Here is a 13,958-nt window from a genome sequence, read left to right as displayed (position 1 = left end):
TCACAACCTTAGTTCTGACTGTCCTCCTTGATCTTTTCTTTCCTCCCCCAACCTGACTGATTTCTCAGTTTTAACTACACACACACACACACACGCACGCACACATACACGCACGCACACACGCGCACACACACACGCACACGTACATGCGCACGCACACACACACGCGCGCGCACACATACACGCACACGCGCGCACACACGCACACACACACACACACACACACACACACACACACATATAGTCCAGAGGCTACCATATCTTTATCCACCCCACCGTTCCAGTGCTGGGTCCCTCTTTAGTCAATTAGGTTTCTTTAATGTGCACCTGCAGCTGAGGAAAAGCACATCTGTGCTGGACATGCGCAAGTAAGATCTGCACATGCCCAGTTGAATGAAGTAAGCAGTGCCTTAGTTTTAATGGGATGCACAGACCTTACCCATGTATGCACAATACGGACATGCTCACCCACAGCTGCTCCCCATATTCGACCACAGAGAGACTCAGCACTGGAACAGTGGGTTGTAAGAAGACTTCTTTAATAGTTTCAGTTGTTTGCTGGGAGAATACGTGTGTGTGAGCAGGGGTCCCCAAACCTTTTGGATCGAGGGCTGGGTCAACATACTTTAGACTGCTGGAGGGCCGGAGCATACATAAAATGATGTAGAAGTTTTTGCTGGCCAGAGAGTGAAGCATACCCAGGTGACAACCTGCAGTGGACAGCAGCATACCTCACAACTTTTTGAGATGAGAAAAAGGGACACTTAAGCCACACTGATGCCACACCCTGGTCACGCCCCCACCATGCCCCCTAGTCGCGCATACCATCAAGATTTCATAAGAAAAATATGTTGTATTATAATTCAAACCACACTGGTTTTCATTTTCCTTCATAGTAACATTTTAAAATTAGTAGTAATATATCAATTTAAAGGATGGGAAATAAAGTTTAGAGTCAATCAAACACATTTTTAGTATAGAAATGTATATATATTTACATAGAAAGAAGGACAAAGTCCTGAAAGAGGGGGAAATGAGGGGGAAAGAGGGACAGAGGGACAGGGCTCCCAAAAAGGGAGCAATGCAGCAGTGTCACCTGATGTGGAATTTGATTTGAAACCAGCGAATTACTGCTTTCTGGCTTCCATGTGACTGTGTGGTGCCAGCACTGCTATTCTATATGCGCAGGGCCGGCCCGCTCATGAGGCGGGGTGGAACATTTGCCTCAGGCGGCAGACCTGGGGGGGCGGCACCCGCCTGTCCATGCGCTGGGGGCCGCCCGCCGAGCTGGAGGGGTAGCGGGCAGAAAGGGGGTATTGGGCCTAGCGGCGGGGAGGGGGGTCGGACCCCCCCTCCCTTGCCTGGGTCCATCGATCTGCGCTCCCCTCCAGCGTTAAGTACAAGCCTGCATATGATGAAGAGGCAACGGGCGGGGGAATCACTCACCTCTTCCATCCATCGTTCGCTCCACTGACGTCACTTCCTGCAAGGCCGTCCACTTACAATGCAGTGAGCGGCGTTGCAGGAAGTGACGTCAGTGGAGCACGCGATGGAACGCCGCTCCCTGCCGCTAGGCCCAATACCCCCTTTCTACCCGCTACCCCTCTAGCTCGGCCCCCCCCCCCACGGCTGGTCGGGGGGGGGGGGCGGTGATTTTTTCTAATTTTGCCTCAGGCGGCAAAAAGTCTAGGGCCGGCCCTGTATATGCGGACCACCAATATTTAAAGATGTGGATGACTGCATCTATAAGTAATACATTTTGTGTGTGGGGGCCGGTGAAAAAGTCTCAGGGGGCCGCATTCGGCCCGCGGGCCTTAGTTTAAGGACCACTGGTGTAGAGGTTGGGGGTTCGGCGAGCATGCTGTTAGTTGGGGGCGGCTGATGACTGCAGGCCTTGGGCGGTAAAAGGTACAAATCTGGCCCTGGTCAGCGCTCTGCACATAACAGGTGGCATCTACAGCATTTTTTAGCCTGCTGTGCCCCATCATGGCATCTGACACAGCTAACAGGCACATAGTAACAGTTCTGCACAGGACCTTGACTGTTGTTGTTCTGGTTTTGTTTCTGTCTGAGATAAGTTGTACTTTAAATCGACAGTCAATGCTAATGCACATGCACACAGTTCAGGCACACAGTTCAGACCTAAATAACACAGACACTCAGAGCAAAAGCATTTTGAATGGTAAGAAGAAATAATTCGCAGTACCAGGAAGATATCTTGCATAAAACATGAGAAGTAATGCTTATCCATCTTCAGTAAATCAAGGCTAGCGTTTTCTACTGAGATACGAAAATGGAGTGGTAAGCAGAGCAGTTTGGTAAAGGCCCTTCTAATCCAGCCTTTTCTATTCATGTATGTGCATGTTTAAGCTTTGCAAGAAAACTCCAGTTTCATCTGATTTCTTTTTAAAATAAGAAAATAAAAAAGGGAGATGTATGTTCAAGTCATACACATATACTCAGTCCATTCCAGGTGCTTCCATTGAATCTAATGTGTAAGAATTTGAATGTTCACTTTCTCTCTCAGTTCTTTAGAGTACGATATATTCTGTTATGCACATTAACCACTTCGCGTCCCTGGGGTTTTCCCCCTAAAAAACGAGAGCAATTTTCTACATCTCACACTCCTCCCATTCATTGCCAATATCTTTATCACTACTTATCATACATAAATGGTCTATACCTTGTTTTTTCCGCCACCAATTAGCCTTTTTTTGGGTGGTGCTTTTTGCTAAGACTTAAATTATTTTCTATGCATTTTAAAGGGAAAAAGAGGTAAAAAATGAAAAAAAGTCATTATTTCCCAGTTTTCAGCCATTATAGTTTGAAAATAAAAGTTGCTGCTGTAAGTTAAACCCACACATTTTATTTTTCCATTCGATGTGGTTATTTCACCATTTAAAATTCAATCCTAGTACAATGTATGATGACAATAAATTATTTGGAAATAAAATGATTTTTTTCATTTTGTGTCTGATTTTTATTTAGTTATTTTTTTTCCTACTTTATAGTTCGATCCTCCCCCCAGTTAGCCAGATGTACACCTACATACGCCTCCCTCCTCCACAGTTGGTCAGATGTGCCTCTGGATACCCCCCCCCCCCCAGCCAGGCCTTAGTACCCCTCCCCCCCCAGCTAGCCAGATGTGGATATTTATCTATTCCCCCCCCCCCCCAAGCTGTCTGGTTGTGTCTATTCACCCCCCCCTCCATAGCCAGGTGTGTGTGCGCCCCTTTACCCCCCCCCCCCCCCCCGTTGATCCTGTGTTGCTCCCCGTGCCCACCCCCCATCCCCCCCCCCACCAGCGGTGTTTTCTTTACTGATTCCCCCCCCCCCCCGAGCAGCTGTGTTTCTTTTTACTGATCCCCCCCCAACTAGGCCTTAGTACCCCTAACCCTCCTCCCCCCAAGCTGTCTGGTTGTGTCTATTCACCCCCCCCCTCCATATCCAGGTGCATGTGTGTGCCCCTTTACCCCCCCCCTTGTTGACCCTGTGTTGCTCCCCGTGCACTGCCCCAAGCAGCTGCATGATGACAAATATAAAATATTTTACATTTATTGGAGGAACCCCTCCCTTCCTTTCATATTGCCGGGATTTGTCCGGGAAACTGTTGGAGTAGATGGTGTCCAGCAAGGGAGGAATTGCTAATGGCTGCCCCCAGTATAACCCTAGCTATGAAAAGAGAAGGGCGAAACGCATGCACTGAAATGCTCATAGGCTTGAAGGAGTTTTTATTTATCTTTGTATGTGTCAGAGTGGTGCAACTAAATATTTTGAATTAAAAAAAATGTTTGATTTGGGTCCGCTTTAACCAAGGATTGAACTCCATCCCCATCAGTAGCTGATACCCCCTTTCCCATGAGAAATCTTTTCCTTTTCTCGAGTAGATCACGAGGGGCGGGGGGGGGGGGGGGGTTTGGTGAACTGTATGGCTGATAATGTGGTGAAACCCCTCTGACAGTGTGATGCCAGGACCATGGTCCTGATAGTTCTGTGAACCTATTGTGGGAAATAATGTTTTTTTTTCCAACTGCCAAGCAAGCAATATCAGTAACGAACATTCTGTACAGATCACCTGGCAGAACTAAAGATGTCACCACCAGTGATAAATTTCAGTAAATCAAGGTGAGAAAATATTTTACAATGGGGAAACACCGACTAATCTATAAATTCATATAAAAAAATAATCAATTGTATGTATAATGTTATTTTTGCTACAGTTCCTCTTTTAGCTTCACCCAGCATTGTAAATGGAAACAATAAGGCCCCTCTGAGTTTCCTGTCTTGTCAGTATGCATGATTATACTGATAATATGGATTCAGCATACACTAAGGTAGATCGCTGTTATAAATGTTTATCTAGACTAGACCATTACAAAACATTCATAAAACATTTACGCTTCCTGCACAACTTCTTTAATATTATTTATAGCCAGATACTAATGGTGCTTTATAAATAGAAAAAAAAAACAACCTTAGAAAAAGTAACAGTGTGTATCACGTAGTAAACGGCAGCCTCCCATTTTAAAAGCCAAGGCAACTGTCAAGTTACTTTTTCATTAAGTTTTTGTCAGCAGCGCTCCCAGTGGCTTCTTGCCTGTGTCCGCTGTGCATAATTACAGCATCTTACTCATCATGCAAAGAGAACCTGTGTCCGTATGTGATTTGACTATTAATATGACCGTCTCAGTTATTAGGACGCATATTAGGCACAGATGTGAAATGCTTATCTATATTGTTGGATCATCTTAATTGCTGTCTCCTTGTATGAGAGCCCTGCTGATTCGCTTACTAAATATGAGTTTTACTGAACTACTGTAGCATCTTGTTAGACCCAGGCCCTATGAAGTTACTGCCTTAGGCTAGAACTGATACAGATACCATGTAATGCAGGATTTTTCAGCATGATATGTGGACGTCATTCATTTTGGGTATATGAAATGGAAAATGTAGGAATGTTAGAGTTATGGTAAGGTTAAATCTAGGCGTAGTTATGGTAGAGTAGGGTTTGAAGGGATAGGGAAATGATTTTGGTTACGGGTATTGTTAAACATATCCAGGCTGTGAGGCTTGGCAGATCTCCCGTCTTTTTTTCAGCCTCTATACCCCAATCTAATCCCACGTTCTTCACCTAAACGACAAGCCCCCGCGTGAACACGAGGTCATCTAGTAGCACCTACCGGACTATGGTTACCCCGCAAGCTGTAGAGACTGAGACTACCCCGTGGTGTGCAAGCTGTAGAGAAGACATAATTACCACCACCAAACCAGTGGTGCTCAGCAGAGCTCGAATATTCGAGTAGCTCGAATATTCGAGCTCTTTTTCAGCTATTCGAGCTCGGTATTCGAGCTCCGAATAGCTGGAGCTATTCGAATGGGCTATCCGAGTACACTCGAATAGCCCATTCACTATTCGAGCTATTCGAGCAACCCGGCGCTATTCGAGCTCGGTACCGAGCTCGAATAGCGTCATAGCCCAGATTGATGTCCTTAGAGCCAATCAGAGGGCTCCCAGGCCCTCTGACGGCAGCCAATCACAGAGGGGGACCCTGGCCAGCCCCTACCCTATAAATAGCGGCCGCCATGTTCCGTTTCTCCATGCTTGCCTGAGACTTGTACAGAGAGAGAGTTGCTCCTTTGTGCTTTGGCTTAGCAAGTGCTCTATTGTGATCATTTACCTAGCGTTTTTGCTCACCTACACCTGCCATATACACCTATATTGTTGTTAGTTAGATAGACATTGTATTTTAGTTAGTAGCTTGTGTGTTACATTAGAGACAGGCAGCTGCTGCAAGCTTACAGGTTTAGGCCTCAGGGGGGCCTTGCCTCTGTGGGCAGCTGTCCTCTGTTTATTTCTCTCATCTATACCAGTATTTCTGCTGTCCTTTACTAATAGTATTGTAGTTATACTGTACTAGGAGTAGGACACTCACTGACTGTCACTGTTTATAGGCTACTAGCTAGCTCCTGCGTGTGTGCACTCACTCACTGTCTGTGTGTACACACACTCTATTTCCTTCTGATTACTGATAGATTATTGTTAGTTAGTTGTACTTACTTACTACTTACTCTTACTGTACCCGTAGGGACACTCACTGTCACTGTTCATATAGGCTACTAGCTCCTGCGTGTGCGCACTGCACTCACTGTCTGAGTGTACACACACAACACACACTCTATTTCCTTCTGATCGTTGATTGATTATCGTAATTAGTTAGTTGTACTTACTGTTACTACTTACTCTTACTGTACTAGGAGTCTAGGACACTCAGTCACTGTCCATAGGCTACTAGCTCCTGCGTGCGTGCACTCACTGTCTGAGTGTACACACACCCACACTCCATTTCCTTCTGATCGCTGATTGATTATCGTAATTAGTTAGTTCTACTTACTGTTACTACTTACTCTTACTGTACTAGGAGTCTAGGACACTCAGTCACTGTGTTCATAGGCTACTAGCTCCTGCGTGCGTGCACTCACTGTCTGAGTGTACACACACCCACACTCCATTTCCTTCTGATCGCTGATTGATTATCGTAATTAGTTAGTTGTACTTACTGTTACTACTTACTCTTACTGTACTAGGAGTCTAGGACACTCAGTCACTGTCCATAGGCTACTAGCTCCTGCGTGCGTGCACTCACTGTCTGAGTGTACACACACCCACACTCCATTTCCTTCTGATCGCTGATTGATTATCGTAATTAGTTAGTTCTACTTACTGTTACTACTTACTCTTACTGTACTAGGAGTCTAGGACACTCAGTCACTGTGTTCATAGGCTACTAGCTCCTGCGTGCGTGCACTCACTGTCTGAGTGTACACACACCCACACTCCATTTCCTTCTGATCGCTGATAGATTATCGTAATTAGTTAGTTCTACTTACTGTTACTACTTACTCTTACTGTACTAGGAGTCTAGGACACTCAGTCACTGTGTTCATAGGCTACTAGCTCCTGCGTGCGTGCACTCACTGTCTGAGTGTACACACACCCACACTCCATTTCCTTCTGATCGCTGATTGATTATCGTAATTAGTTAGTTGTACTTACTGTTACTACTTACTCTTACTGTACTAGGAGTCTAGGACACTCAGTCACTGTCCATAGGCTACTAGCTCCTGCGTGCGGTCACTCACTGTCTGAGTGTACACACACCCACACTCCATTTCCTTCTGATCGCTGATTGATTATCGTAATTAGTTAGTTCTACTTACTGTTACTACTTACTCTTACTGTACTAGGAGTCTAGGACACTCAGTCACTGTGTTCATAGGCTACTAGCTCCTGCGTGCGTGCACTCACTGTCTGAGTGTACACACACCCACACTCCATTTCCTTCTGATCGCTGATAGATTATCGTAATTAGTTAGTTCTACTTACTGTTACTACTTACTCTTACTGTACTAGGAGTCTAGGACACTCAGTCACTGTGTTCATAGGCTACTAGCTCCTGCGTGCGTGCACTCACTGTCTGAGTGTACACACACCCACACTCCATTTCCTTCTGATCGCTGATTGATTATCGTAATTAGTTAGTTGTACTTACTGTTACTACTTACTCTTACTGTACTAGGAGTCTAGGACACTCAGTCACTGTCCATAGGCTACTAGCTCCTGCGTGCGGTCACTCACTGTCTGAGTGTACACACACCACCCACACTCTATTTCCTTCTGATCGCTGATTGATTATTGTAATTAGTTAGTTCTACTTACTGTTACTACTTACTCTTACTGTACTAGGAGTCTAGGACACTCAGTCACTGTGTTCATAGGCTTCTAGCTCCTACGTGCGTGCACTCACTGTCTGAGTGTACACACACCCACACTCCATTTCCTTCTGATCGCTGATTGATTATCGTAATTAGTTAGTTCTACTTACTGTTACTACTTACTCTTACTGTACTAGGAGTCTAGGACACTCAGTCACTGTGTTCATAGGCTACTAGCTCCTGCGTGCGTGCACTCACTGTCTGAGTGTACACACACCCACACTCCATTTCCTTCTGATCGCTGATTGATTATTGTAATTAGTTAGTTCTACTTACTGTTACTACTTACTCTTACTGTACTAGGAGTCTAGGACACTCAGTCACTGTCCATAGGCTACTAGCTCCTGCGTGCGTGCACTCACTGTCTGAGTGTACACACACCACCCACACTCTATTTCCTTCTGATCGCTGATTGATTATTGTAATTAGTTAGTTCTACTTACTGTTACTACTTACTCTTACTGTACTAGGAGTCTAGGACACTCAGTCACTGTGTTCATAGGCTTCTAGCTCCTGCGTGCGTGCACTCACTGTCTGAGTGTACACACACCCACACTCCATTTCCTTCTGATCGCTGATTGATTATTGTAATTAGTTAGTTCTACTTACTGTTACTACTTACTCTTACTGTACTAGGAGTCTAGGACACTCAGTCACTGTCCATAGGCTACTAGCTCCTGCGTGCGGTCACTCACTGTCTGAGTGTACACACACCACCCACACTCTGTTTCCTTCTGATCGCTGATTGATTATTGTAATTAGTTAGTTCTACTTACTGTTACTACTTACTCTTACTGTACTAGGAGTCTAGGACACTCAGTCACTGTGTTCATAGGCTTCTAGCTCTTGCGTGCGTGCACTCACTGTCTGAGTGTACACACACCCACACTCCATTTCCTTCTGATCGCTGATTGATTATTGTAATTAGTTAGTTCTACTTACTGTTACTACTTACTCTTACTGTACTAGGAGTCTAGGACACTCAGTCACTGTGTTCATAGGCTACTAGCTCCTGCGTGCGTGCACTCACTGTCTGAGTGTACACACACCCACACTCCATTTCCTTCTGATCGCTGATTGATTATTGTAATTAGTTAGTTCTACTTACTGTTACTACTTACTCTTACTGTACTAGGAGTCTAGGACACTCAGTCACTGTGTTCATAGGCTACTAGCTCCTGCGTGCGTGCACTCACTGTCTGAGTGTACACACACTAAATTTACTTGTGATTACTACTGATTATTGTAACTGCTAGTTGTACTTCCTGACTGTTACTACTTACTTACTGTACTAGGGGACACTCACTCAGTCACCTCACCAACCAACCCACTCCATTAAAGTACCCCACTTTTCACCCGCCCTTTTAAAAAACTTTTGTCTATACGCCCAAAACATTGAAGATGTCTGGAAGTGGCAGCCAGCGCGGTTTGGGCAAGGGGAAGGGCAGCAAGGGAATCAGGAGGAGAGGGAGCAGCATTGTGGCAAGCCGCGGCCGCGGGCGCACCACCATGCACAGTTCCGCAGCAGCAGCAGCAGCGTCAGTGGCTAACATTCCTCCCATAGCCACTGGCCGTGGACGCCTTGGGCGCCGCCCAGCAGGAGCATCTGCAACTCACGCTGCAGAGACACAGCAGCAGCAGCGTGTAGCACCTGCTCCCATTTTCCTCCAGCCGGGTCAGAAACGTCCCATTGAGGAAAAGCATGCAGACACTGTGGTGCAACTCATGACGGAGGATGAGCAGCCCGCCATCAGCTCTGCATCTGAGGCCTCCACCCTCACCACCACCACCACCACCCCTGTTCGCAGCAGCCGCCCAGCAGGGTCTGGGGAGGAGGCCAGTTCACCGTCACTCGCCGACCTGTCATTCAGCAGTCTTTTGACCCCAGGCATCATGAGTAAATTGTCTGCTGTTGTTGGCGATCTTGAGGAGGAGATGCTGATGGGCACTTTGGGGGATGAGGGATTGGACAGCAAGACTGTGGCGACAGTCAAGCAGCCCATCCATGCATCAGGAGAGGAGTTTGGGGGGTCCTCATCCCAGCAGGACATGTTTCAGGAGGGGGAGGATGTTGATGACCCGGTGACAGACAGAGACTGGGTGCCACCACCTCCAGGGGATGTCGTCCTCAGCAGCTCTGAGGAGGAGGAGGAGGATGCTCTTGTGGGCCTTGCAAGGAGGCGCATCATTGCAAGCATTGGCAGCAGCAGTAGGCAGGTCCCACAGCCTGCTGGTGTCTCAGGCTCAGCAGCAGCAGCAGCAGCATCTGCCAGTACCACCACCAGCCGCACCCAAGCCCCCCAAGCCCCACCCCCAACCACCACAGGGAGACAGGCAGCAGCGCTTCCATGCCGTAGGGGGATGTTTCTGTCTCCAATCTGGCGCTTTTTCACCATGCCCACAGTGTACAGCAAGTACGCCACTTGCAACCACTGTCAGCGGAAGTTGAGCAGAGGTGCAGACCCCTTAAAGTTCTGCACCAGCTCGCTCATCAACCACCTTGCTGCGAAACATTTCCACCAGCATCAGGAGTTCCAGAGGCTGAAGGCATCTGGTGCTGGCAGTGGCACCACACCCATCACTGCACAGCCTTCAGCAGCAGCAGCAACAGCAGCCACCCGCCCTCCTGCTCCTCCAGCAGCACCAGCAGGAGTGCGGAAACGCACTGCTCCTCCCCCCTCTGCAACTCCTGCCGCCGACACTGAGGCCTGTTCTGGCAGCCAGTCCTCAGTGGCCTCCTCCGCTGTGTCTGCTGATTCCCGTGCCAGCAAAAGGCCACGCCAGAGCCTTTTGAGCGAGTCCTTCCAGGGGGTGGTTAGGGCTCTGCCTCCCAGCAGCCGTCGCGTGCGGCAGCTGAACGGCTTGCTGGCACGGGCCATGTGCTCCCAACTCCTGCCGTACACGCTCGTGCAGGAGGGGAGCGACATTCGTGCGCTGCTTGCTTGCGCAGCCCCAGACTGGCAGCTCTCCAGCAGACACTTTTTCTCCCGCAAGGCCATTCCTGCACTGCACCGCTTTGTGATGGCCAATGTGGAGCGAGGGCTGGAGCACGCGGTTGGTAAAAGGGTCCACGTCACCATGGACTCCTGGAGCAGCCGCTTCGGGACAGGCCGCTACCTGTCCTTCACTGTCCACTGGGTCAGCTTGGTGGAAGGGGGTGAGGATGGGAGAGCAGCAGCGGGCACAGCAGCAGCAGCAACACAGTGGGTGGTGCCACCCCGCAGGGTCAGGGGAACTGCAGCAGGTTCCTCCGATCCTCTGCCATCCTCCGGCACACCTGGCCAAACCCCCCGCCTCAGCAGCAGCGTGAAGGCCCGCCACTGCCAAGCGCTGCTGCACTTGGTCAGCCTTGGGAAGACCAAGCTGACGGCAACCCATGTGTTGGCCAAACTCCAGGAGCAGGAGAGGATTTGGCTGACCCCCAGAGGCCTCAGAGTCGGAGAGGTGGTGGCCGACAATGGGGCCAATCTGGTTGCCGCAATAGACAGGGGAAACCTGACCCACATCCCCTGTCTTGCCCACGTGCTGAACCTGGTGGTGCAGAAGTTCCTGCGCACCTACCAGGGGATGGGCGAACTGCTGGAAACGGCAAGGAATGTTGTGCGTCACTTCCGGCGCTCGGCTGCAGCCTGTGCGAGCCTGGAAGACGTGCAAAAGGAGCTGGATCTGCCACGCCATCGGCTGATCCTTGACGTTCCGACTCGCTGGAACTCCACCCTGGCGATGTTGGAGCGTCTGGTTGAACAGAGGCACGCTGTCAAACAGTACCTTGCCCTGGCCACTGTTTCCGCAGCTCAGAGAAGGGACAAGACCAGCAACATCCCGTCCATCGTCCCCGATGATGACTGGAGGCACATGCAGCAGGTGTGCTTTGTGCTGGCTCCCTTCCTGCAGGCCACAAACATGGTGAGCAGGGACCATGCTATGGTCTGCGAGTGGGTGCCCCTGGTTTCTCTGCTGAACAGGGCCCTCGATGCTTTGCTGGAACAGGGAGCGGCAGCCTTGGACCAGCAGGAGCGGCAACCAGCTGCGCAGTCCACCTCTGAGGGGGAGGAGGAGGAGGACTTGGTGGAGGTCCCTGACCTGGCTGCTGATGAGGGGGATCAGCACAGCGCAGCTGAGTTGGTGCGGGGGTGGAGAGAGGATGAGGCGGCAGAGGAGGAGGATGAGGACAGCACTGACGTCGATGTGCCAGCAGACGTGGCCCGCCTCTTCCCAATGGCAGCGCACATGCTGACGTGCCTGCGCAGGGACCCCAGGGTGATCCAGATGAAGCAGAGGGAGGACATCTGGATCAGCATGATGTTGGACCCACGCCTCAAGGGGAAGTTGAGCCAGTTCCTGCCGCCTGCAGGAGGAGACCCAGCGCAACAAATAAGGAGCTTGCAGCAGGCCCTTGTTGAGCGCTTGGAGGAAGCCTTCCCCCAGCCTTCCACCCCCACTGTCCAGCAGCCAGCACAGAGGCAGCAGCAGGTGCCTGCATCCAGCAGCAGCAAGCGCCCCACAGACCTGCTGTCTCTCAGCCACGAGCTCTACAGGACTGTAGAGGCTCCGGCAGCAGTGACTAGAGAGGAGATGCATGCAGCAGCATCCTCCTCCGGTCACAGCCAGCGCCTGACCCGCATGGTGGCTGACTACATGGGGTCGTACAGCGGGCTTGACAGCGATGCCCCTGTTGATCCCATGGAGTATTGGGTCAAGCGCATGGAGATCTGGAGCGAGCTGGCGCAGTACGCCCTGGAAGTGCTGTCCTGCCCCCCTTCCAGCGTGCTGTCCGAGCGCTGCTTCAGTGCAGCTGGTGGCGTGGTCACCGAGAAACGCTCACGTCTGTCTCACAAGTCTGTGGACAGACTGACGTTTCTCAAGATGAACCAGGCGTGGGTGGAAGGCGAGTTCCTGGCCCCTGTTGTCGGCGAGAGGGGGACATGAACTGGCTGCCGGAACCATCGTTAATGTGCCTTACCACCCTTTACCACCTCCTGGCTCCTGCTCACTAAGCCAGCCTGGTTCACTTTGACTATTACGTCGCCTGCAGCCACACATTTTACACCTACAGTGGGCTGCTGTGTACTGCCCTTCTGCTGTCTGTCTGTGTTTCCCACTGCCAGGGTACACAGAATTACCTTCTTCTGCTGCCACTCTGCCACCAGCTATTATGTCAAACAATAGCTATATTGGTTGTAAAACCAAAAACCAAAAAACCATTAAAAAAAAAAAAAGGTTTAATTTTTCTGAGGTGCCCGGGTTGAAAACTGTGTTGTCCCAGTTGTGTATTGGACACAATGTGGGCTGCACGACCGCTGTCTGGGACCTCCTGTTGTGTTTATTTACAGCCCTGGTATCACCGCTAGGTACCAGGGCTATTATGTCACGCTGCCTACCTGCTGCCACACTCACACTGCTCCTCCATACCTCCTCCTGCTGCTGCTGCTGCTGTCTGTCTGTGTTTCCCACTGCCAGGGTACACAGATGATTTACCTTCTTCTGCCACTCTGCCACCAGCTATTACGTCAAACAATAGCTGCTCACATTACTCCTCCATTCCTCCTGCTGCTGTTGCTGTCTGTCTGTGTTTCCCACTGCCAGGGTACACAGAATTACCTTCTGCTGCCACTCTGCCACCAGCTATTACGTCAAACAATAGCTATATTGGTTGCAAAACCAAAACCAAACAAACCATTAAAAAAAAAAAAAAAGGTTTAATTTTTCTGAGGTGCCCGGGTTGAAAACTGTGTTGTCCCAGTTGTGTATTGGACACAATGTGGGCTGCACGACCGCTGTCTGGGACCTCCTGTTGTGTTTATTTACAGCCCTGGTATCACCGCTAGGTACCAGGGCTATTATGTCACGCTGCCTACCTGCTGCCACACTCACACTACTCCTCCATACCTCCTCCTGCTGCTGCTGCTGCTGTCTGTCTGTGTTTCCCACTGCCAGGGTACACTACACAGATGATTTACCTTCTGCTGCCACTCTGCCACCAGCTATTACGTCAAACAATAGCTGCTCACATTACTCCTCCATTCCTCCTGCTGCTGTTGCTGTCTGTCTGTGTTTCCCACTGCCAGGGTACACAGAATTACCTTCTGCTGCCACTCTGCCACCAGCTATTACGTCAAACAATAGCTATATTGGTTGCAAAACCAAAACCAAACAAACCATTAAAAAAAAAAAAAAAAGGTTTA

The 13,958-nt window shown here is 49.5% G+C and overlaps 1 protein-coding gene across 3 annotated transcripts in view; it reads right to left on the bottom strand.

Moving 5' to 3' along the window:
* Nucleotides 1–13,958, bottom strand: part of TACR1 (tachykinin receptor 1) — a 317,380-nt gene that overhangs the window by 35,391 nt on the left and 268,031 nt on the right. The gene's annotated exons all lie outside the window — the stretch shown is intronic.

Source organism: Hyperolius riggenbachi, chromosome 3 (genome assembly GCF_040937935.1).
Source record: "Hyperolius riggenbachi isolate aHypRig1 chromosome 3, aHypRig1.pri, whole genome shotgun sequence".
Classification (NCBI taxonomy): Eukaryota; Metazoa; Chordata; class Amphibia; order Anura; family Hyperoliidae; genus Hyperolius; species Hyperolius riggenbachi.
Note: the sequence above shows the minus strand (reverse complement) of the source record. Positions and strands in the feature narration are given on the sequence as shown.